Raw genomic sequence first — 27,381 nt, 5'->3', positions numbered from 1 at the left:
TCATATATTAATTTATTTTTACAAATGTGTAGGAAGTTGTGAATTTCTTCATATTCAGAAAGAAAAGGGCTTGATATTCAAAGAGAAAACTGAAAGTGAAATGTATAGAATTCTTTTCATCACTAATATCTATATTCATTCATGAGAAGGCAGAGTGTTGCAAAACTCTCACATTGCCCAATCAGATCTCATCCCAGAGCTGAGAACCTAGACACTAAGACAAATCACAACAATATTAGCATATTATATGTCCGTCTCTCCCATTTTGTTTATGGCTCTTTCCAAAAGTGTGCATTGAAACAGAGATTATGAAATAAAGCTGAAACACAGGGGATCTTTAATTGTATACTAAGATTCAAGATTGCATAGCACTTTCTCCTATAAAAAATAAAAATGCTGGAAAGTGGTTCTTCATAAAAAAGAATAACAAAGTAACAGTAATATATGAGATTGTGGGGCTGTATTTAATTCCAGTTTCAATGTGCCCTTCAGCTTCACTGTCTAGTACTTCAAGTATGCATTTTATGGATACTCTTTTAGCAAAGATTAATGCTACAGTACTTGGCTTGACAATCATGTAGAGTCAATTTCAAGCAACTTATTATGCTCTGTAACGCTTTGCACATGGAAATTGCAGCAAGTTGCTGAGTCCTCAGAAGCCTGTCAGCAGAGCCAGGCATTTGATCTGAGGCAAATGCTGCCAGGCTGAAGTAATGCTACCCTAGTCAGAGCAGGAATATAAATAAGAGTGCATCTAATCTAAAAATAAGAATGACATTAGTTTTGCATTGAGCAAATTCCATACTAGAATACCATAGTCTCTCTGTTGAAGGAGAAGTGAAATGCAGACAATTTTGCCTCTTTTCCATATTTATTGGACATTTTGATGCAAAATCAATTCATTTTAGAAAAGTGAAACTGCACCACACAACTCAATACCATTGTGAGACAGAAAGGATCCACAACTCCCAATATGATTCTGAGTCACCCATCATCCTTTCTTTGAGAAACTAGACACCAAACTGTGTCAGGCTTAGTTCCTCGGTGCCTCATGGTGCAGTAGTTAAACTGCTGTACTGCAACCAAAACTCTGCTCACAACCCAGGTTCAATCCCAGCTAATCGGCTAGAGGTTGACTCAGCCTTCCATCCTTCCAAGGTCAGTAAATTGAGCATCCAGTTTGCTGGGGCAGGGGGCAATGCATAGCCTGCATAGTTAAAATTGTAAACCACCCAGTAAGTGTTTTAAGTGCTATGGGTTGGTATTTAAGCAGCACATTTTGCTTTTACATTAGATGGAAAGGCTGAATGAAGCTTGAATACCTGCAGATCAGGGGCTGATCCTGAAATTCTCATTGCAAGGTTGATATCATTACTCAGAAAGGGAAGTCCAAAGGATCTATCCATCTCCCAAAGGCTTTGAACTGATATGTAAGAATGAAACAAATGGAGTGAGTAGACAGTCAAATAAATACTCTGAGGATGGGTGGCAAGACATAGTTCACCAAGCCCATATATTTTGCTACCTGTGGCAAACGGCATGATGGGACATCGGATATAGCATAGGGCTTGACCTAGAAGTGTATAATCATGAAAGATGAAGCTCGCTTACAATGTTTCTGAAAGGAGACATGACACTGTTTTGTTTTGCTTTTAATGGTGGTGGCCATGTTACATTTTTGACAAAGTAAAAGTTTTTTAAAAAGGAAGAAGAGGTATCAGTTGTCCAAGGATGAGTCTCCCCAATCCCCCTTCTATTTGGGGTTTTTGAATGGGGAGGTGGGAATTTTTTTTCCTTGCGTAGGGATTGGGAAAAATTGTTCCCATGGGATAGTAGCATTCATTAATTTTATATTCATACTACTTAGTATTTAAAGTTGAATTTGGGAGAGATTTTTCTGTTCCAGTTGCTGTTTTGTTTAGTCTCTTATGGTGGGAGTTGGGGTGCTTCCTTTCTGATCTTTCCATTAGACAATTTTACCATGCATACTCTATTTGATTTATTCATTTATTTATTATTATATTTTTTCCAAGGGGGGGGTTGTTTTGGTTTGTGTGGAGAGCAGAAAAGCTTGCTGCCACCTCCTCCTCCGATTATTATTTTCCCAGGCCTTTTACTGCTATTGTTTGTTTCCACTCATATTTCTTGGCACTTGCTTGATGTTCTCTGTATCTTCTTTTTGAAGGGAAAGATGGTTTTCTCTTTTTCCTCCAACTGGCATTGTTGCGCGGTGGTGGAGGATACAGGAGCATCTTTGTGTGTGCAGAGGCTTTTACTGGTACTTTTGTGGACTAGTAAGATTTTGGTCTTGTTTGTTTGCAATTTTCACACACATCATTTCTGGATAGTCAGGATGTGTGCCTGCCTGGCAGGCAGGAAGGGTACACATCCTAAAAAACTGCTGGGCTTTCTTGCTGCCAGACTGGCTTGCTGGTAGGGCTCTGCTGCATGTCAGGCAGCCTATTCGTACTGTGCATATGTAATTTTTTTTGTATGCTGGGTACAGGATATGCACACTTTGTTGACTGGTGAATTTGCTTTGGCTTTTTTTTCTTGGTCAGGCTTTGGTTTAAGGTGAGACAGATAAGGCATGTGGGGCAGTCATGGTGGTGGTGACAGGCTGGGGCCTCGGTGTGTGTGTGTGTGTGTGTGTGTGTGTGTGTGTGTGTGTGTGTGTGTGTGTGTGTGTGTGTGTGAGATGCCAATTACTCAGATGAGGGTGTGCAGTAGGAGAAATGATTTTAGTGTTCTGCCTGTCTTTAAGGGGCCCCTGAGGGGGTTCAGGTCTCTCATTGGCAGTGGGATGGCAAGCCCAAGCCCAACAAGGCCCGTCTGTTCATTCTGCTCCAGGGATGTGACCCTGGGCTATCCTGCACTAGCTCTACTTTCTGCTTCTTGAAGGGAAGCAACAGAAGGTGGCATCCTTACCTCCAGCTGAGAGTCCATCTGTCTGGGATTGGAGAAAGTAACTCTTAGGTTGTTTTCTAAGAAGACTGCAGAGAAGATGGATGTCATTTCTGGCCTTCAACTGGATCAGTCATCTATATCAATGGTTGGTCCCTTATCTACCCAGGAGAGTCTGCTGACATGGTTATGGTAATGGAACAGGGGGCAGAAGGAAGAAGAGGAGGAGGAGGTTAATGGGATGTGCATTGTGCTGGAGAAGGGGCCTTTGTCTCCTCCTGGCACAAGCCAGTGGAACACCTGTACTCCATGACCTTGAAGCCAGACCCAACTCTATACTGCCTAGTTGGAAATGGAGACAAGTCAGTCAGCACTTGCTCCTGCTGCCACCCATGGCCCAAAGAGGATTGCCAACATATAGAGGCAATTCTAGTTGGATGAAATGGACTGTTGATTTGCAGTGTGCAAGCTGTGTAAGGCTCAAGTGAGCAGGGGGAAATGCTGGCATGAATTGGCACTATAAACATACTCATACCATGTCATAGTGGATCAAGGGGGTAAAGCTAGTGACATTTTGAAGCAGGAGCTGTGCACCACCTGCAGTGGCTAGGAGTGGGTAGAAGGCCTCACAGTGGTGAAATAGGTTTGCCCTCCACAGAAGGAGACAGCAATGGACAATTGTTTAGTTTTTTAGCTTTCTATTGAGGGGTAAGGGAAGCCAGGCAACACAAAGGCTGCGGACTCAGAAAGTCACCACTTTTTTCAGGAAAATAATTGGCCTCAATGGCTTTTCCTTCTCATTGGTAAAGCAGATAGATTTCCACCAGTTCTTCAGCTGTCCCTTTCCTTCCTACTAGGCACCATGTAGGCTGGGCATGTTTTGGATGGTGATGCTGCCCTGTATCGTGAAATTTGGGAACAGGTTCAGAAGACCATGGGTAATGCACTTGGTACCATCCACTTCACTTTGGGTTTGTAGATGAGCTGGGGTGGGAGCCAATGTTTCTTACCCACCACACACTGTTTGGCATCAGGGAAAGCCCCTTTTCAATCTGGTCAAGGAGGAGGAACTGAAGAGGAAACCATGGGGTTCTGCTTCGCTTCCAGATGATGGATGGGAAGCACACTATGGACAACATCATTTTGGCTTTTCAAGGACACAGGTATTCAGTCCAGATTTTAAAGAGTTAATCATTAAAAGCCTGGAGGTGGACCTTCCTAGATGGACAAGTCTGTCAGCACTGGTTTCCAAAAATAAATAAATAAATAAATAAATAAATAAATAAATAAATAAATAAATAAATAAATAAATAAATAAATAAATAAATAAATAAATTCAGTTTTGAAATTTCAAGTTCTATCCATCCAAGATATGATGAACATTGTGAATTTTGGTAAGTTCTGCTGAGAACAAACAGACAAAGAGCAAAGAAAAATTTTTTCCAGTACCTGAAAAATGTTCTTCTACCAAATAAAAGGTTATTGTAGGGTCTGCGAAATGAGATTTACTTAACTGAAGGCAAACCACTAAGGAAGATAATCTTTCTTTCAGCTTTCCTTCCTTATTCAGAATAAATGAGATAATTGCAGAAACATTAAGCCTTGTCAAGTGTTTTAAATATTAAAGAGAAAAAAGGTAAAATACACCGTTGGACTATTACTTATGTAAATTACGTTCATGTGACTAATAGGCACAGAATATTTTTTCCCCTCACTATATCAACCAGAATTCAGCAGGCATTCTCTCAGCATTCAAGGATGACAATCTCTCTTTTATATAAGCTTTGTAAAGGATGCCTCTCAAAAAACTTATCAGTTGTGCTGAAATCTGGTACCTGTAGTGAGAAAAAAATCCAAAAGTTCCATGTCTACTGACGAGACCATGGTCGAGCAACACAGATCACATCAATGAAAATTAACTATCATTAGCTTTTGCTGACTTGTGCCTCATGCTTTGTATATTATAGAAATGTTTAATAAAATACACCCTTACGTACAAAGGTGTCCAGGTGGACCAGTTTTCAAGTAAGTGAGACTGTAAATTATTGCAGAAATTTCAAAAGTGGAATGAAGAGATTGCTAGATAGGTCTCAGATATAGTATCTACTATATGTATTATTGAATATTAAGTGTAGTGGATAGATCAATAGAGTGGGGCTCTACAGATCAGGGTTCAAATCTCCACTTGGCCATGGAAACTCAGTCAAGGAGTGGAACTGGAAAAACCATTCCTTAAATATCCCACTTACCTTGAAAGCCCTATTAGGGTCACAATGAGTATGTTCCTACTTGATGGCAGAGAAGAAGAAGAAGAAGAAGAAGAAGAAGAAGAAGAAGAAGAAGAAGAAGAAGAAGAAGAAGAAGAAGAAGAAGAAGAAGAAGAAGAAGAAGAAGAAGAAGAAGAAGAAGAAGAAGAAGAAGAAGAAGTGCATCATTAGTAGACCGCTGGTTTGGCAGTTCAGCATGGTTTGTGTACCAGTTGCACAGTAAATCCATAGTTCAGCAGCCTGCCCTCTCTGGCAGGTGCCCATTCAGAGGCAGTGACACACCTCCTCCGGATGCTGCCTCTGAGTGGGTGTCCTCCAGAGAGGGTGGGCTGCTGAACTGTGAACCACACCAAACCAGCAGTTAGTGCCCATCTCTAATAATTCACATCACATTATGTTACAAATTTCCCAGATTTACCAGAAATGTCAAATCCTAGTTGCTCATTGGAAGGACAGCCAATCAAGTAATCAAACAATCAATCAATCAATCAATCAATCAATCAATCAATCAGTCAGTCAGTCAGTCAGTCAGTCAGTCAGTCAGTCAGTCAGTCAGTCAGTCAAATTAAATCAAATTAAATTAAATTCCTAGAATTTACCAACCAATGTGGCCTCTAGCCATGATGGCTAGGATTTTCGAAGAATTGTAGTAGTATGATGATGATTTAAATAAAATTGGTTTGGGTTACCATATTTCAGAACAAGCAGGGGAAATCAACCATCTCTTATACAGAGATGACCTAAAATTATATGCAAAAAGTTCCATGGAGATAGTATGACTGCTAAACACAGTGTCACTATTTAGTGAAGGTATTCAAATGAAATTTGGAACTGATAAATGTGCAGCTCTGTCTACATACCATGGCAAGATCAAAAAACGAGATGGAATGGAGCTAAAAACTGTGATATTATAAAATCACTATCAAGTTATGAAAATTATAAATACCATGGAATACTAGAGGCACATAACATCCTGCACACAAAAGTTAGAGAACTGACAGAAAGGGAATACACCAAAAGGCTGCATAAAATCTTAAAAGTAAATAGCAGAAATACAATCAAAACCATAAACACATGGGCAGTTCCAGTAATTAGATACCCAGCTGTAATAATAGATTGGACTCAAAACAAATTAGAAGAATGGGAAAAAAATGAAAACTAATGAACATTCATCACGCACTACATTCAAAAAGTGATGTGGACACATTATATTTACCACAAAAAATTGGGGGACAAGGCTTCTGCAAATATAGCAGGTATTAGAGGAGGAAAACTTTCAGTTCAAGAAAATTGGAGATATTAAAGGAACATTTTGTGCAAAGAGAGACATGATAAAGGACAAAAATGGTAGGGACTTAACAGAAGTAGAAGACATCAAGAAGAGGTGGCAAGAATACACAAAGGAATTATACAATACCAAAAAGATCTGGATATCCCGGACAACCCAGATAGTGGGGCTGCTGACCTTGAGCCAGACATCCTAGTCAAGTGGGCCTTAAAAAGCATGGCTAACAACAAGGCCAGTGGAGGTGATGGCATTCCAGTTGAACTATTTAAAATCTTAAAAGATTACACTCTTAAGGTGCTACAGTCAATATGCCAGTAAGTTTGGAAAACTCAGCAGTGGCCAGAGGATTGAAAAAGATCAGTCTACATTCCAATCCCAAAGAAGGGCAGTGCCAAAGAATGCTCCAGCTACCGTACAATTGCACTCATTTCACACGCTAGCAAGGTTATGCTCAAAATTCTACAAGGTAGGCTTCAGCAGTATGTGGACTGGTACCTCCCAGAAGTACGAGCTAGATTTCGAAGGGGCAGAGGAACTAGATACCAAATTGCTAACATGTGCTGGATTATGGAGAAAGCCAGAGAGTTCCAGAAAAACATCTGCTTCATGGACTATGCAAAAGCCTTTGATTATGTGGATCAGAACAAACTATGGCAAGTTCTTAAAGAAATAGGAGTGCCTGACCACCTTATCTATCTCCTGAGAAATCTATATGTAGGACAGGAAGCAACAGTTAGAACTGAGTATGGAAGAACTGATTGGTTCAAAATTGGGAAAGGAATATGACAAGGCTGTATCTTGTCTCCCTGTTTATTTAACTTATATGCAGAATACATCATGTGAAAGGCAGGACTGGATGAATCCCAAGCTGGAATTAAGATTGCTGGAAGAAATATCAACAACCTCCGATATGCAGATGATACCACTCTGATGGCAGAAAGTGAGGAGGAATTAAAGAACCTCTTCATGAGGGTGAAAGAGGAGAGCGCAAAAAATGGTCTGAAGTGCAATATGGCAAAAACTAAAATCATGGCCACTGGTCCAATCATGTCCTGGCAAATAGAAGAGGAAGATATGGTGGCAGTGACATATTTTACTTTCTTGGGCTCCATGATCACTGTGACAGGAGCCACAAAATTAAAAGACGCCTGCTTCTTGGGAGGAAAGAGATCACAAACCTAGACAGCATCTTAAAAAGAGAGACATCACCTTGCCGACAAAGGTCCACATAGTCAAAGCTATGGTTTTCCCAGTAGCGATGTATGGAAGTGAGAGCTGGACCATAAAGAAGGCTGATTGCCGAAGAATTGATGGTTTTGAATTGTTGTGCTGGAGCAGACTCTTGAGAGTCCCCTGGACTGCAAGGAGAACAAACCTATCCATTCTAAAGGAAATCAACCCTGAGTGCGCACTGGAAGGACAGATCCTGAAGCTGAGGCTCCAATACTTTGGGCATCTCATGAGAAGAGAAGACTCCCTGGAAAAGACCCTGATGTTGGGAAAAGGTGAAGGCAAGAGGAGAAGGGGACGACAGAGGACAAGATGGTTGGACAGTGTCATCAAAGCTACCAGCATGAATTTCACCAAACTCCAGGAGGCAGTGGAAGACAAGAGGGCCTGGCATGCTCTGGTCCATGGGTGTCACAAAGAATCAGACACAACTTAATGACTAGACAACAAAAGAGGAGGAAAACAGAAGCCTAAATGATGATATTAGTACAAGTAGATAAAAATTACTTAAGACGTTGAAACTGGAGAATATTTTGAAAACAACAGAAACAAAGTCTCTGTTGTTTTAATTTGCAAAAGCAAATTAAACATCTGGAAAAAATGAACCAAAGATTGCAGAAACAGATTACAAAATTAATTTGTTAGAGTGGCAAAATTAGTGCTGTGGTCATTATGCATAACAACAACAAAAACAATAATATGATGCTGATGCTGATGCTGATGCTGATGCTGATAATAATAATAATAATAATAATAATAATAATAATAATAATAATAACAATAACAATAACAACAACAACAACAATACTAATACTAATACTAATACTAATACTAATGCTAATACTAATACTAATGCTAATAATAATAATAATAATAATAATAATAATAATAATAATAATAATAATAATAATAATAATAATAATAATAATAATAATAATAATAATAATAATAATAATAATAATAATAATAATAATAATAATAATAATAATTTGTAAGCCTCCAAAAACCAATGGGAACATCAGGTAGAGAAGGTGTCTGAAAATGATGGTCAATATCTTGTGGGATTTCCAGATCCAAATTGATAGACACCTTGGACATAAAACACCAGACATAGGAATAGAACAAAGAAATGTCTGGATCATTGACACTGCAATTCCAGGAGATGTCAGAGTTGATGCTAAAGAACTGTAAAAACTAACAAAGTACAGAGACCAATTGAAACATCTTGCTTGTGGATGAAACACACTTCAGTGAGCCCTGTAGACATCAGGGCTTTGGGAACAATATATATAAAAAAATTCACACAGTATTACAAGCAGTTGCAGATCTCAGAAATAACACCATCAGAGCTACAAAAACAGCAATATTGGGAACAGCACAATATTGCACTGATAATTAACAGATCCTTAGGTTTTGGTTTAAAACTTGTATCTGTTATATAATACAAGTCAATATTTTCATAATTTTGATTGACTGTGCATAGTATTTTTAATAATAATAATAATAATAATAATAATAATAATAATAATAATAATAATAATAATAATAATAATAATAATAATAATAATAATAATAATAATAATAATAATAATAATAATAATAATAATAATAAGTTTCTTATCTCTAATTTTCTGAATGCTAGATAAAAAGCCAGGTATCCACCTGATCAGGGTCTAAGTGGGAGCAGTGAAGAAGGAAATAAAAGCAGTCTGGCTTTAGCTTCTATCATCATGTTGAACATCAGGGATTATCGCTATAGGAGTCATTGCCACATGTGCATCCTTCAGAAAACTGTGTGAGAAACAAACAAAAAACCTTTCCACATACAAGAGTGTGTGCCAGGCTTTGGATAAGAATATATAATAGCTTTGCTCCTTGTTGGAACCTACAAATAGGTGCAGGTCTACAACATACCACAGTGCAGCACTGAGAGCACAGCTGAAAGTGACATCAGGGATGCATGCCATTAAAGAGAAGCATATGGTGGGTTTCATGGTCTCTGTCTTCTCAACAAGGAAAATTTGGACGTTTAGTGCTCTGAGACCCACAGTCCATACACTATTTAGGTGTTTGGGGGCACAGAACTGAGCTGCTCCTCTGGATTCAAATAATGGCTAGTTGCTGTACAGAGGAAGGTTCTCAGATGTTTGGACTCTAAACCAATCAATCAATCTTTCTTTCTCTCCCCAAAGATTTGCCCATGGAAATGTAAGAGTGATAAATAAAGTGTTATTTGAGGGAAACTTAATGATTAATTTTCCATCTTGTTGATTAATTTCACATTCACAATTGCTTACCACTTTCCAGTTTGTTCTTACAAAAAAAAATCGGCTACAAATTATTTTAACATGAAATCTCCTTGGCTTGCAAAGTACTGAGAGACTTAAGATCAAGACTAGTCTGAAACTGAAATGAGGCAACTATTGATTTTCAAACAAATGAGTGATGATGCACAAGAACAAAAAAAAATAGAATGAATTAATGTACTGAGTATAAAAATGAGATATTGCCATGTGTAAGGTAATTCCTTTAATGTTCCACTCAGGCCATAGCCTCTGAACATGTGATGATACAGAATATTATTGTCCAGACAGGAATTGCTCTTGTTGTTATTATTGTTGAAGGCCTGTCAAAATATGCCAGACTGAAACTTCCTAAACCAAAGCTGTTTCACTTTGCAGCACGGCTTCTGAGCTTGCTTAGGCAACTGTTTTCTACTGCCCAGTTTTAATAGTTTTCAATCCCATCCTAAAAGGAATTCACAATGAAGACAATGTATTTTCCCCCCTGACTAATGCAAGCATGGCCTGCATCTACTGCTTCTTTTTTGGTTTCATGAAGTCATTTGCCGATAGATCTTACTGTCTTCAATCATGTAGATAGTGGCTTTTCTGAAGGATCCACTTATCTACTGTCTACTCTACTGAACTAATGGCATTACTTACACTGTTTCCAGCTGGAACGTTTTGGGGAAATGGCCTGACTGGAGCATTAAGGGTTTTATCTTATACATGGCAGTATTTCATATATACACTAAGTACATTCACTCATTGTATTTTCTATTCTTAGTGCGTGATCATGTATCTGAAAACCACTAGTTGTTTCACTTCTGATTCAAACTAGTCATGGTCTTAAGGCTCTCAAAATTCTTGGATGATGGGCTGTCTTATCTTTAGAGTTGGAAATATAAAGATCATCATGCAGTCATATCTGGTTTGGTACAACAAATAATCATCACTGTAGCTTTCCTGCTGCTAAGTCTTTTCCTGCTTGTTCCACTTCCTTTGAGCACCCTCCATTTCATATATTTCATATATTTGGATAAACAGTTTATACTGACTCAGAGCTTGGAACATGGGTTGCAATCCTGTTGGTGTTCACATAGCATTTGTGTAACTTGCTGTGGCTAATTGAAGAGGCTCTGGGCTGTATCTCAGTTCTATAACCAGATACATGACTAAAATGAGCCTCTTCACTTCATCAATTAGCTGCAATTAGCTGCAGCAAGTAACACAAAACGTACCTGACTACCAGTAGATTTTGGGCAGTATTTTAAAAAACTAAAATGTTAGGCATTAAATATACATGTATTTTTCTTTGAAGTAAAACAATAGTTGGCATTCTCTACAAATTATTTTATGAGCAGTATATTACTAAAATGTTGGGAGAGAGTTTCTAATTTTTCATTTAATTGTTCAAAAATGACTCAACATATTCCTCCAAACATTTTAGAAGTGATTAGCATAATGCTACCAATCGTTATGCATTTTGCAGAAATAACATTGTCCTACCTATTATCCAAAAAGTAAGACGAGAACAAGAAACCGGGCCTTCTCAGCAGTGGCCCCTCACCTTTGGAACAGTCTGCCCTCAGAGATCTGTCTGACTCCCTTGCTGAGTGTTTTTAAGAGCCAACTTAAGACCTGGCTCTTTAGGTAGGCTTTCCTTCCTGTCATCACTTGATTATTTTTTTTCACATCTTGAGCCATATTACTATTGTTGCTTTTTATTTTATTATACCGTTTTTATTCCATTTTTATTGTTAGCCACCCAGAGTAGACTTGTGTCTAGATGGGTGAGGTATACATTTAATAAATAAAATAAATAAAAATAAAAATTATAGACAGAATTCTGAATATATTGAAATATTACAGAAAAATGATTTTGTTACCATTTAAATGTAAAAGAAAATAAATTAATTATTGTATACATTTAATTTTTTAATCACTTAAAAGTACTTTAAAAAGCTTACAAAATCTTCCCCACTGACAGTGATTTAAATTAATGTGTAAAGATAACTGTTATATAAAACTTAATATCATTGCCATTTAATGAATGAAATAACAATTTTGAGAACTGTTGTTCAGGCAATTGGAACTGTCTAGAAGTGTTTAACAGTGTCTTTAACTGTTGTTTAGACAGAGTGACTTAAGATTTTATAAGCAGATATAGAATTTGTATTTAGAAGAAGATTCCGAAGAAAAGAAGCAATATGATGCCTAGTTGTACTTTGCTAGAAATGCTGTGACATCAATGTGGGTATATATGCTTGCTTTATTTATTGAGGGAAACCCTTTGACAAAGTTCAATGCAAGCTGTCAGTATTGTTGGTGAAGAAGATCTTGAGTAAGGAGATATACTTATAATTGGCAACCTGTATTGAAATCAAAAAGCTATGATGAAAGTTGAAAGCCAGATGATGGAGAACATAATTGTACAAAGAGGAAGAAGATAAGAATTTAATTTCACCACTCCTTTTCAATTTGTACCTGGAGAAGATCTTTAGAGAAACCCTTGCTGGTTCAGATGATGGTGTTATAGTGAATAGAAGTTATCAGGGCAAAATATAATGAATACATAAATTAGTGAAAGCTAAAATACTTTCTGAAACAATGAAAAACCAACATAGATTGTTATAGCTAATCATTCATTCAAAACTTCTTTCTTCACCAGTGTGCCTATCTGAACACAAAGCAATTTTCAGGGGTTTTTTCAACAAGTGTGAAAACTATGTTCCAATTTCTAAACCTTTCTTTGAGTTAGGCAAGCTGAGGAAGAAGAGCTCTATCAAAGCAAAAGCTCTACTGACATGTTGTGTGCATGTTTTCCAAAAAGATGTCCTGTGCCTTTTGATTTTTTTTAAAAAAGAAGAAGTTGGACTTTGCAAAGAATGTCACTTGAAATCAAGGTCAAAATCATCAATACTATGTAAAAGAAAGACAGTGAAGAAAAATACGGAAAAAAATAAATTCATCTGAAATGTGGTTTTGGTGAAGAGCTTCACTTATATGAAAGACAGCCAGAAAACCAAAAAAGTGAGTGCTCAATCAACTCAAGTTTGAACACTCACTAGAGAAAAAATGAGTCAGCTGAACTTATCCTACCATGCACATACAATATTAATACAGAAATGGCCAAAATAGACTAGATTGCTGGGAGAAGTGGGGGTGGAACAATAGAAGAAGAGGATTATATAGCATGATATGAGTTGACTCAATAAAGGAAGCCACAGCTGTTAGTATGCAAGATCTGAGCAGAACTTAATGGAATTTATTTATTTATTTATTTATTTATTTATTTATTTATTTATTTATTTATTTATTTATTTATTTGAGTTTTACACCACCCATCTGGTTACCAATGCTACTCTGGGCGATTTACACAGTTGAATGACATTAAGAATGATTAAAACAAAACATTTTCTGGGAGCTCAGACTTTGTCCCTTGTGTTCCAAGTGTAACACTTTTAACTGCTACAAACGTAAGTTTTCTACTATTAGCATGCATAAGAATAATTCTCAGGAATACATAGGAGTTGAGAATTTGCACTTGGAATTCTTAAAGCTATTAAATAAATCAAGACCATAGGAAAAAAAATACATTGAGTTATGCTGTTTCCTGAGCTACACTTTCCCTAGGATAACTCCACTTGGTGACCAGATCTGCTTTGCTCACGAGTTAAAACCCTATTGAGAGTTTCTTTTTCTTTCATTTTTCAAGTTTTATTTTTTTTGAAATATTTTTATGCCACCTTTCTCCCAAAAAGGACCCAAGTATTAAATAGTATTTAAAAGCTAAAACAGTAAATATAAAAATATTTTTCATTTTCCTTTTTAAAGAAGAAAAAGAAGAGGAAGACAAAGATGAAGAAGAAGCCATGTATTGTCTATAGCCATTTTTAATTTCTGTTCTGCTTCCTGGGAGAGTTATCTTATAATCTCATTTATTTGGCCCTGAGGAACACACCTCCTATTGAAAACTTTTAAAATGTTTTTACCAGGATCGCCATGACTAGCATTACAGTTTTTATCAGAAAACTGATAACATTTGTTGAATATGATGGCAGGAGGAAAGAAAGAACAAAGGAAAAGAAAGAAAGGGGATTGCACAGTGTTGCTCTAAACTCTGTCGACTTCATCTGTTCTTTTTTCCTACCTGGACATCCTAATAACCTTTTCAGTTTCCTATTAATGTGGAAGTGGGGAAAACCCTCAAGCCATAAAACAGGATTTGCCAAATTAGTTCTAATATTGTGATCTGTGTGGCATCTCTGCTTCCTATCCTTCTAGTCTGTCTAGATATACCAATTGGTTCAATTTATGGCAGTCATTTGCAGTCCTTGATGTGGTGAGACTAAGACTGCAAACAAAAGTTGTGTTTCATTAGGAGTCAGACCAAATCTTCTTTTGCTTCCAGTTCATCTTACATTACTTACTGGGCAGTATAATAACTGAGAAGTAGCCACCTTTGAGATGTGACGATGAACCTGAATTGTTCTGATATGACCTCAGTTGGTATGCCTTTTTCTAAGAAAGTAGTGGAGATACTACAGCTCTGAATAATTAGTCTAGTGAGGTAGGCATAGAACTTTAAGAGCATCAAAGTTCAAACTGAGTTCGTAAGCAATGCTCCAATTATCTAGTCCAGAGTAAAAACTCTGAAGTTCCATTTTCTTTCTTAAAACAAATCTACATCTAGTGGTTTGAAGACTATCGTCAATGGCAGTTATCAGTGGGCTCTAACAATTTTTTTTAATATCCTTACACTCTAGACCTCGAAGAACTTTTAACCAGCATATTCCTGAGAGGAAGATGGCATGCCCTAGAAGAGAAGTCTGAGGATCTTATTTCTGGTTCCTTTGAAAGGGAGTGAAGTTTCTATTCTATCCCAGTTCAAGGATTAGAAGAGATTTATTTCTTTAGCTAGCAATTCTCTCTTAGGTCTAACTATAATTCTGGATAAAACTTAAGCCCGTATTTCTGATCTTTTCTGCCCATTGTAAAATATATTATAACAGTAATAATAACAGTGAGGATTTCTTTTTGCCAGATGAAAGGTAACTGTGTGATATTCCTAAAGGTAAGTACAGTAAAGTCTGACATGCATGATGAACCAAAATTACAGTTTTAATCAATTAATTGGTTCCCACAGGCTCAAAGAAAGACAGAAGGGAAGAAAGAAAAGTGATAAGGGATTGTGAGACACAGAAGTTGAGCTGTTCTTTCAAACTGCATCAAGTGAGTCATTCTTGCTATCCAAAATATTCAAAATGCCATAATTCACTTCTGTAGCTCTGCATCTTTATTATTTTGTCTACTCTTTATGATTGAACAATTATTTTTGTTCATATTGTGTGCATGTATGTGAAATCTCTCCCAGTTTTCCCTCAAATGTTTCCACCAACTCACATCACATGTTCAGGGGAAAAATGGTCTGCAGGGGTTGTTGAAATGCTGATCTAAATAGCAATAGTAATCATATCTGTGATCATTGTTACACATAATATATAGCAGCGACATCCATCTATGTCAGGGATAGGCAACTAGTAACTCTCCAGGTGTTTTTGACCTGTAGCTCCCATAAACCCTCTTTCTTACTTACACTGGCTAGAACTGATGGAATTCTAATCCAATATTTAGAGGCCACAGATGATTAGCTTCCACTTTAAATGATATGGTGATATATTTTTCATGTCTGAACAATTGTTATTTCTTTTTATATTATTATGTGCTATTACCTTAATTACACATTATATACCTTTGTGTATTTATACATATCTCTAGATAATTTATAGTGTCTTTCAACCTACTCTTGCCTAACATGTGGCCATAATAATCCCGAACCTACTGCCTGTTCAATCAACTCAGTCCTGGAACCAAGCATTAACTTCTAAAGTAGCATTCTTGCATGTGCACATAATAGTAACTATAGCATAGTTTATATAGTTTATATATATCTGTATTTCTAAAACTGTACACCACATGGAATAGCAAAGAGTACCTCATGTGTACAACATTAGAAACATGTAACAATAAAAACAATCTGAAGAGTAGGCACTACACATGAGAAGGAACTCCAGTTTCCTAAGTCAATTGTTGGCATTTAGAGCCTATGCACAAGTAGGACACCTCTCCTCTTCAGACTCCACTTCACTCATGTGAGAAGTGTGACAACAGAAGGGGGCAAAGGTAGTCTTTTCCAATTCTCTAGTGCCTGAATAGGGCTTCATTCACACAAGGAAGTTATCACTGGATGTCCCAATAATAATATGGAGAACATATTTGACCAAACACCAGGAGGCAATGGAAGACAGGAGGGCCTGGCATGCTCTGGTCCATGTGGTCACGAAGAGTCACACACGACTTAACGATTAAACAACAACAACAACAAGGCCCATAATTGTTCTTATGGGACATGCACTCGTATCTGTGGGCCATAAACAAATCCTATTACTTTATGAATTCTCATACTGACATTCATTATTAGTCACATAAACAAATGATAAAATGATTTAAAAACAACTGTAAATTGTCTCTTAGTGACAGTGAATAAAATCCCAAGCTTTAAGTATCATGTTCCCTTTCTGGTCCGAGATTCCACCTTTATGACTGGAATGGGCAAAGATGTGGCCAAATGCATGGTAGATAATGAGCACATAAAGCTTTGACTGATGTAAATTGGTCACAGTTTCAATGACTCTAACAAAGATTTGCAGCAGAAACTAACTAATGGGTATGAGAACACCCTCCCACACTTCACAGATGAAAATATGAACACAAGAGTTCTTCGCAGGGGTAACCGAGCAACATGAGAATGTGGTGAAGAGGTTGTGGCCAGACAGTCTGATAATATGGTTGAGGCTATAGCCAGACAGTTCAAGAGCATAGTCAAATGCAAAAGTACTTAATGAAAAACAAAAATAATGTAATGTAATATTTTAAGCACAGAAGCCTTTTCATCTATATATTGTATTTGGAGAAGCATGAGAACACTAAGAAAAGATATAGCATGTGCCCAACACTTTCTGAGAAATCCAAATCACTTTGCATGCCTATCCACAAGCTGATATTGCCCCAGCTAGAAAAATGTGTAGATTCCATTGTACTTTTTTAAAAATAAAAAACATTGTCACTGAACAATGATGTCAGAACAGCATCTAGTGTGGCTAAGAAGCCCAATTTGAGAGTGACAATCCCTTCCACACTGAAGACAAATACAATCTGTCCCCTGTCCAGCTCCCTGATTTTGCTGCTTTCAGGACTGCCTCTTTGCCTCAGCCTGCTGGACAAGGGTCTCTTCAAATTGGTAGAGGCCGTGATGCACTGCCTGCCTCCAAGCTGAACTCTCAGATGTCAGGGTTTCCCATCTGTTGAGGTCCATTCCTAAGGCCTTCAGATCCCGCTTGCACATATCCTACATCCAGGACTCACTGCAGTACAGGAGTGTGCTCAGGACATAGGCTCTATAGACCTGGATCTTGGTATATGCCATCAGCTCTATTTCTGAGTGTAGAGAAAATGGTAGCTGCTTTGTCAGTACATTTATCCAGCTTGACATCTAGGCAGAGAGTGTCAGAGATCGTTGAGCCAAGGTACACAAAGTCATTAACAACCTCCAATTCTTGCATGGAGATGGTAATAGAGGGAGGTAAGTCCACACCCTGGCTCATGACATGTTTTCTTCAGGCTGATTGTTAGTCCAAAGTCTTGGCAGGCCTTGTTAAAATGATTCTTGTGTTGTTGGAGGTCTTCAGCAGAGTGGGCAACAATGGCTGCATCATGGGTGAAGAGAAAGACCCACATGCATTTCAGTTGGACTTTGGTCTTTGCTCTCAATCTGGAAAGATTAAAGAGCTTTCCATCTGATCTAGTCCGGAGATAGACACCTTCTGCTGCAGTTCCAAAGGCGTGCTTCAGCATGATAGCAAAAAAGGTCCAAAGGCGTGCTTCAGCATGATAGCAAAAAAGGGACACAGCCCTGTTTCAAAGAGGTCCAAGTTATGCCCCATTCAGGTTTTCATGTGAATGCATAAATGGGTATAGGTTTATGTAGGGATTCCCATAAGCCCTGCCTCCTCTAAGATCTCTGGTAGAAGTCAGATCTTTGTACACTAAGTGTGAAGGTCTGAAGAGGAAACTGCAAGCACATTCAGCTGAACCCACTTACAGTGCTGTGTTAGTGGGTATCCTGGTATGGGAAAGCTCTCAATAATGGAAGCTTCTTAAGCATATCCTGCTAAATATGCTTGCAGTGTCCTCTTCGCATCTTCACACACAGCATGCAAAGGTCTAATGTGTTAAGCATGAAGGTCTAACTAATTTCTGAGTGGTAGAGACATACTTATCCATGTTCCCCCATGAATAAGGTTTCAATGATGCATTCACGTGAACACTTCAACAGAGCTTCAGTCAGCCATATCAATGGGACACAGGCAAGATTGCTCCTCAGAAATCACATTACATTCCTAGAAAAATATAACCCCACAAAACCAAGGGTGTCAGAGGGAAGATTACAATAGTGGTAACTGGACTTTGAACAGTCATACAAGTGCTTACATTATTTCAAACATACATTAGCTGCAGGAGAGTTTGCTAAAGAATTTATGTATGGCCAATATGGAGCGTCAGATACCCAGTTTGATGTAGTGGATAGACTAGGACTCAGGTAGCCTGAATTCAAATCTCACTCACCCATGGAAACTCATTGGAGGTGTGGAACTGGCAAACTTACTCCTTAAATATCTTACTCTCATTTCCTTGAAAGCCCTATTAGGGTTTCAGTTACCTTGAAAGCCCTGTTAGCTGGTTTCAAGTTGACACCACATAACAACAATATGGAGAGCAGGGATAGGGATAGAGGATCAAATTAGCTCCATGCTGGGATGTCAGGAGTTGTATACCAGAAATAGGTGAACTCATTACCTAAAGCACACAAGGCTATTACTGACATGAATGTTGTATTACCTATATATGTTCGATTCATGTACACATGTACAAGACCATCCTTCCTACACTTTCCCACAATTTTGAATATACTCTATTCACAAACAGACAAGCATAAAGAGACAACAAGCACACATGAGTCATTTTGAGTCATTACTGCTTTCTGTCAGTAATTGAGTGTCATCTACATATGTTAAATAATTTATATTTGTCATCAATTTTTACTCCTCCTTCATATGAATCTAATTCAGTTTTTCATTATATATATTACATACTGATTGAACATATAGGGAGGCAACATATACTATTGTCTGTCACCTTCACCTGCTACTCTATTTCTTTGTTTTCTGTTCTAACAGTAGCTTTGTACCTGGAGTATAAGTTATGCATTAGGACAACTGAATATTGAGGCACACCTATGAAAATAATCCATAGCTTTTCATGATGCAGAACAATCAAAGGATTTGCTTTATTCTTTAATCTTTAAAACAAAGTTTTATTTTCTTCTCTTTTCCTAAATTAAAATATAAACAAATCAATTAAAAACTACAATGGCAGACAGAGCTGAGTAACAGCTACATTAAACAAAACCTTCTCTTCCCACTAAAAGTACACCCAGTTCTGTAAGCAGAAAATAAATCAAGACTCAGGCATTTAAAATGTGACCTTCCAAAAATAAAGGTGGTTAGCTGGGTGGTCAAGCTCTGTGCTGTCTGAACTCACATACTTAATGAATGTGAGACAAACATCTGCAGATTTGACTTTTCATTTATACCTCTTAATCGTCTTAATTTATTGGTTAGTTTATCCATGAAAGCTCACTGTGAGATCCCCTTAAGCCAAGAGGTGATATTCAGACCATTTAACTATTTCCATTTATCAGCAAGTTCTAATCTTGCTACTTGGAGAAAGAAAAATATCATTTTTTGGTGATATAGTAGTCCTTTTTTCACCAGTGAACATGAGCAATAGTAGTGAAGCTCCACATTTCTTAATTCTTTTTTTAATGTGTAATGTCCAATACAAGGTTTATTACTTCATTCAAAAAACTGGCTACTTTGGGACACTGAGTCCACATGCATTGTCTTTTTTGTCTCTTTGCTCTAAAGTCTCCCCCACTCTTTCTTTGGGGTTCTCTGGAGTAAGTGTCTATTATTTAAAATATACAAAATATTAATTTCCTAGTGCCTCTTAGCCTCCTTCTCCTGCAGAACCTTGATGTTCAGTGGGTGCTCCCACCCCAAATGATTTTAGTTCTATTATTATTATTATTATTATTATTATTATTATTATTATTATTATTATTATTATTATTATTATTATTATTATTATTATTATTATTATTATTATTATTATTATTATTATTATTATTATTATTATTATTGTTATTGTTGTTGTTGTTGTTGTTGTTGTTGTTGGTGGTGGTGGTGGTGGTGGTGGTGGTGGTGGTGGTGGTGGTGGTGGTGGTGGTGGTAGTAGTAGTAGTAGTAGTAGTAGTAGTAGTAGTAGTAGTAGTAGTAGTAGTAATCTAGTTTCTTGGATGACAGTTTCCTGTTTCTCACTGTTGTCCTTCCTCTTGCCATCTCTGTCTTGGCTGTTTTCCTTATTGTTTTGTTATTTCTCTACCACTCCTCCTCCTTATTCTTCTATTTCCTGTCTTCCTTTCTTCAAGGTCTTCTTCACTCTATTGTGCTTCAATCTTAGCAGACTGGCTGCCTGCCCTTGCAGCAGCATCTTATAGCCTCTCCAAATGGACCAGATTTAAAATATCTTGACATGATTATGCCTGGCAATTCAACTAGCCAACAATGCAGTAGGACAACCCACAAAAAACTGCAGGTGGCCAGGAGACAAAGAAACCCCAGCTCCCACGATGACAATCACCACACCTCCAAGTGTATTTCCCCTTCAGTGACAAAATGTGGCCTCCAGGTAAACCTGGGACAACCATTTCTTCTGGAAGTACAATATCCAAGAAAAGGAATATCTGAGGAATATCTTAGAACTTTTTAAAATACCAGTCTTGAGCCACAGACATTGGCTGAAATCCTATTGTGCAACTACACATGCACAGTGTTGATGACGTCATTAGCAGTGTTGATGATGTCACTAGCCATTACTGCAACACACACATTTTTTTTTTTTAAATGTAATGCCTGATACATCAATACATTGGTACAAGTACGTCTCCGGGAGGCTGCCACCATTATATTACTGGTGAGTATTTTTTTTTCCCTGTGGAAAGATACACTGAAATGTTGATATGTCACCGTGGTGGGTGGTCTTGCCAGCATGGATATCCCAAGTCCATTGTGTGCAATGCATTTTTGCAGAAACAGACAGTGCAACAGATGGACACTTTCATATACAGAAACCCCTCCCCAATCAATGTTCTCTCAAATTTGCACCCTCTGTGTGTGAGTCGGCCACCCCACCTGCATGGGGTTCCATTGTGACAGGAATGAAAGGGGCTGGAAACTATAGCTGTGGATGCATGGTGGAGGAGGAAAGCTGTGAAGAGCGGGTGGAGTCAAGCACACTCGTGCAGTCATGCACCTTAGAGGAAGACATGCTTCTGTTATGTATCAATAATATATATATGCATAAATCAAGGAGCTAAATTGACCCTTGAAGCAAGTAAAAAAAAAATCTGATACCATGGTAGAGTCGGCCATAACGATTCAAATAGGAAGAACTCAGTCAATACTGCTAAAAGTTCTTGGGATGTTCATCTTGGGATATAAACCATCTGACCATGATTCAGTACAACAGAGGTACGGAAAGTATCAGAAGAAATAGAAAATATTTTCCTTGTGTTGGAGGGACCATGGCACTGCATAAAACACGCAAGAATAACACACCTCTAATCAGATCACACAGAATACAGTTTGGAAAGATAAAATACAGCCAGATTTATACATATAGGTACATTTTTTTTTTGTTCACTCAAAGAGTTTCTGTAAAGAAATAAGGCTGGCCTGGCTTTCCTTTGCCAGGGCAGGTTATCTTGCCTTCTAGATTTGAGAAGCAAGGGTCTTGTCACTCCTCCCCCAGGCAAATACCAGGACAAATCTTATGTAAATTGAACTCCAGCACCTGGACAGTCATTGCAATATACCTTTTCCTCTACAAACATTGTTTCCTATCACCTTGGAAGTTTCCTTTTTACGCAACCTTATAACCCTTTTGCAAGATAATAAATTGTTTTCCTGTCAATACAATACAACAGTATAACAATGTATTTCCATAATTGTTGTCCACAGACACACTTATTGTAAAATTCCATCCTTTCTGTGATTCTCACTCTGATAAAGTTGTGGATTCCTTTGTAACCCCATCCCTTCTGCCAATAGGTCATGAACCATCTATTTCTTTATTTCTCCTCCCACTTCTTTGTACCACGAACCACCCATTCCTCCTCCCATTCCCTTGTGTAACTAATGTTATAAAAGTCCTAGTATTCCTTTGTAACACACGGTTGTTCCTGCCTACACTTGGAGGCATAACTTCCGCCATGCTTTTTATCTAGCTAAATAAAACAGCAACCATTTGAGCTCTCTCTTGAGTCAAGATTTACTGGCAATTAATTTTGACTTGGAAAGTCTAGGGGCTAGCCTGGACTCAACAGTGTGACCAGGGCCAAGGAGTGAGTTGTTGAGACTCTCCACATGGAAACTCTACCCATTCATTCTGCTAAAAAGGAAGGCCCTAGAAGTTTAAAGGCTGTATCTAAGCCACTGTGCCAAATGATTTTTGATCTGTCAGGAAAGATGAAAGGCCAACATGAGGAGACAGGTTTTATCTAAGGCCGCCACCCCTGTTGAGTGAGAGATTTCCCATATGCTTATGTATGGCCTTCCTGACCTCTCTTTCAAACCACCAATCTTCTCCATCCAAAATGAGTATATCTTGGTCATCAAATGAGTGTCCTTCATCCTTCAAATGAAGGAACACTACTGATTTCATTTGTCCCCAGAAAGATCAGTACCACACACTAGAAAGACCACTGTTAACAACTCTTAATGACCCACAACAATGGGTGGAGAAGGACTGCAGAAGTGGGATTTTTCACTCAACCCCCCCCCATTCCTTTGTCCATCTAACAAGCCTATTCAGACCAGGGGGAAGTGAAAGCAACATGGAGGATATATCAGGGTTCTCCTATCAACTCTCCTCAGACTGAAGAAGCTACTTGGATGAGTAGAGAAATGTTTGAACATAATAAGAAAGAAGTCTAGTTGCCATGACTCAACTTCCAGATATCCCAACCACTCTATTGCAATAATAGTTAATATTATACCTGTTTTATAATTAATGTCAGCTGAGGAACAATGATCAAAACAATTATATCGAACAGAATTAAGGCAAGAATTGGTATGATTACAGGAACATTCATATGTGAGCATTCTTCCATTAATGCTCGCATCATGGGTGTCCTAATAATTAATTTATTCAAATAGACTTCTGTGTTGCTTGTGTTTATGGCTTTCACATTTCTTGTTTGTTTTTTCCTGTAGATTTTTATTTGTCCACTTGTAGGATCCCTTCTTTGTGTTTAAGAGTGATTATGAAATATCATCCTACGTTATCACTTTTGGGACTTATGTAAAATTCCTTTTCAGCTTTAATTATTTTCCAAAATTTCAATGAAAAACAGAAATACATATTTATTTTGTCTAATTTGTGTAGCGGTTTGCCAAAGGCTTCCCATTGATCAAAACACACATATTTTGACTTGAAAATTAAAAATTGTGAATATTCAGTGTATGTATTTGACAAAATTAATCTAATCCACTGGGTATGTTATGTGATCCTTCAACAGATTTGTAAACAAATTCTTTGACAGCTGTATCTAAAAGTGGACTAAGAATGCTAGCAATCTCAACATGGGCATTCATGTAATAATTTTCTTCTATTTCTGGCTGAGAACAAAGCTGTGAAGAATTTCAGCGATGCCTACTTTTTGGCCATAATAAATCACCTTTTCTTCTTCTTAAAGGTCTTGCTGCCTACCTCTGTGACCCAAGAGAATGTGCTTCCAAAGAGTCCTATTATCTATCAAAACCTCTTGTGAGGTCTTCATTTTATATACTTTGACTTTTCTTATCATTGCTTTGCACTGTCGTAACTTCTGTTATCCTTTCCAGCTTTGTTTAATATCATGTTTGTACAATGTTACTTACCTCTCCTTGCATTTGGCAGCTTACTCACTACCAGTGGCCTTTACCATTTTCATGTGTTTTTTATCAGAAGGCATGAAGCATAACCTTTGGGCAAAGGGGAAACAATCTTTATAAGATGTTCTTTCTTTTTCCCTGGTATTTTTGTGCTCATAGCTTTGTTCCTTCAATTTGAAAAAGACCATTTCTAGAGTCTCAAATTGGCTTTAACAAAATACAGTCTTTTACTTAACTATTGTATTTCACTTTCCTGAGAGCTTTACAATGTTTGAAGTGTTTCAAATGTATTAAGTCTTATGAAATAAAACAGCTTTTATTTTCTTACTTTCATTTAAAAATAGCAGTAATGCTCTGTTTACATGCATTTAGAGCAGTAATATGTAGCTAGCCCCTTGAGGCTCTTTTTGATGTTATATTTAACAGCAGGTGAACTGCCATAGTGAGACTCTTTTGTAGAAACATGAGAAGAATGTATAGGATTGAAGTATTAGGATTGGAAGAGTAGGCAGAAAGATCCATAAACCATGTTTCAAATTTCTGGAGCATTGATGGACTTCACAAATTTTAGCATATTGTAGGATATAAATCTTCACTTCTTTCATTCCTGCAGGTGAAAACCAAATATTTCAAATAAGTGTGAGGATTTCTGAATATTTTTGTACTTTGGAACTTTTTTTAACCCAAAACAAAAACAAAAAACATCTAACTAAAGGTATGTGAGTAGCAAAAAAGAAACAAAAGACAGTGGGACAGTTCCGCAATGGAGATGGAAAAATGATAACAGAAGACAAAGAAAAGGCAGAGGTGCTCAATTACAAGACAGGGGATACCTGGCTCAGCAAAACTACAAGCAAGAAGGATATTGGAAATGTCGTCGATCATAAGCTAAATATCAGCCAACAGTGTGATGTGGCTACAGAAAAGGCAAATGCTGTTTTAGGCTGCATTAATAGAAGCATATTTTCCAAATCTCACAAGGTGCTAGTCCTCCTCTATTCAGCACTGGTTAGGCCTCACCTTGAATATTCTCTCCAGTTCTGGACACCATACTTCAAGAAGGATGCTAAGAAACTGGAACAAGTTCAGAGGAGGGCAACAAGGATGATCGGTGGACTGGAAACCAAGCCTTATGAGGAAAGGCTGAAAGAATTGGGCATGTTTAGCCTTAAGAAAAGAAGACTGAGGGGTGATATGATAGCAGTTTTCAAATATTTGAAAGGCTGTCATACAGAGGAGAGACAGGATCTGTTCTTGATCATCCCAGAGTGAAGGACACGCAACAATAGGCTCAAGTTAAAGGAAGGGAGTTAAAGGGAGCCACATTTTGGTTGAATACCAGGAAAAACTTCCTAACTGTTAGAGTACTATGACAGTGGAATCAGTTACGTTGGGAGCTGCTGAGTGCTTCAACACTGGAGACATTCAAGAAAAACAGATATTGTATTGTATTCCTGATTGTATTCCTGCATTGAGCAGGAGATTGGACTTGATGGCCTTGTAGGCCCCTTCCAACTTCACTTCTCTATGATTTCTATGAAAGTAATTTCATTTGTGAAAACTTTTTTATATTTCCTGTGAAACACAAGTAGGCTTGCAGAAAATACAATAACAATGTGATTTTGGGGTTAACTCGAATGAGGAAAGCATGAAAGATGGGCTTTCTTTCATTTTTGGTGTTTTTTTTTTCATTTTTTCCAACTTTTTTCATTTTTAATTTTAAACTAGGGATGGGGTAAAGGGTACAAGAGGTGAAGGGGGATAAAAAAAGGGAGGAGAACATAAAATATTCAGTCTCAAGAAATTATGGTAACATACTGTACTCTGAATAGTGGTCTTCGAACAGCATCTAGTTTGGCTGAGAAGGACAATACAAGAGTGACAATTCCTTCCACACTGAAGGCAAATACAATCTGTCCCCTGCCCAGCTCCCTGATTTTGCTGGTTTTGGGATTGCCTCTTTGCCTCAGCCTGCTGAACAAGTGTCTCTTCAAATTGGGAGAGGCCATGATGCACCACCTGCCTCCAGGCTGAGTGCTCAGATGTCAATGTTTTCCATCTGTTGAGGTCCATTTCTAAGGCCTTCAGATCCCGCTTGCAGATATCCTTGTATCAAAGCTGTGGTCTCCCTCTGCGTCACTTTCCCTGCACTATTTCTCCATACAGGAGATCTTTTGGAATCCGACCATCAGCCATTCTCATGACATGCCCAAACTAACATAGATGTTGCTGTTTCAGTAACGTATACATGCTAAAAACTCCAGCTCATTCTAGGACTACTCTATTTGGAACTTTGTCCTGCCAGGTGATACCAAAAATGCATCAGAGGCAATGCATATGGAATATATTTAGCTTCCTCTCCTGCCGTGCACAGAGGGTCCAGGACTCAATACAGTACAGGAGTGTACTCAGGGCACAAACTGTATAGACATGGATCTTGGTATATGCTGTCAGCTTTTTGTTAACCCATACTTTCTTTGTGAGTCTAGAGAATATGGTAGCTGCTTTACCAATGCATTTATCCATCTCAACATCTAGGGAGAGTGTGTCAGAGATCGTTGAGCCAAGATAAACGAAATCATGAATAACCTCCAATTCTTGTGTAGAGATGGTAATAGAGGGAGGTGAGTCCACACCCTGGCCCATGACTTGTGTTTTCTGGATTAACAATTAGCCTTACTAAAATGATTCATAAGTTGTTGGAGGTCTTCGGCAGAATGGGAAACAACAGCTGCATCATCGGCGAAGAGGAACTCCCACATGCATTTCAGCTAGACTTTGGTCTTCGCTTTCAATCTAGATAGATTAAAGAGCTTTCCATCTGATCTAGTCCGGAGACAGACACCTTCTGTTGCAGTTCCAAAAGCGTGTTTCAGCACGACAGCAAAAAATATTCCAAACAGAGTCAGCGGGAGGACACAGCCCTGTTTCACTCTGCTTTGGATGTCAAAGGGATCTGATGTTGAGCCATCAAAAACTACGGTGTCCTTCATTCTCTCATGAAAGGACCTGATGATATTAAGGAGTTGAGATGGACATCCAATCTTGGGAAGTGTTTTAAAAAGGCCATCCCTGCTAACCAAATCAAAGGCCTTTGTAAGATCTATGAAGGCCACAAAGAGTGGCTGTCATTGTTCCCTACATTTCTCCTGCAACTGTCTGAGGGAAAATACCATGTCAATGGTGGATCGCTTAGCTGGAAATCCACACTGTGATTCTGGATTGACTCTGTCTGCAAGCACCTGGATCCTCTTCAGCACATGGGCAAGCAGCTTCCTTAATCAAACTTTTTG

General features: G+C 38.0%; 1 long non-coding RNA gene across 1 annotated transcript; it reads left to right on the top strand.

The window, feature by feature from the left end:
• The first annotated feature begins 9,373 nt into the window (after positions 1–9,373).
• Positions 9,374–25,944, top strand: LOC144589437 (uncharacterized). Its single transcript, XR_013545532.1, has 2 exons — positions 9,374–15,206; positions 20,584–25,944. It is a non-coding gene; the product is annotated as an uncharacterized LOC144589437 (long non-coding RNA).
• Positions 25,945–27,381: the final 1,437 nt, after the last annotated feature.

Source organism: Pogona vitticeps, chromosome 5 (genome assembly GCF_051106095.1).
Source record: "Pogona vitticeps strain Pit_001003342236 chromosome 5, PviZW2.1, whole genome shotgun sequence".
Taxonomy (NCBI): Eukaryota; Metazoa; Chordata; class Lepidosauria; order Squamata; family Agamidae; genus Pogona; species Pogona vitticeps.
Note: the sequence above shows the minus strand (reverse complement) of the source record. Positions and strands in the feature narration are given on the sequence as shown.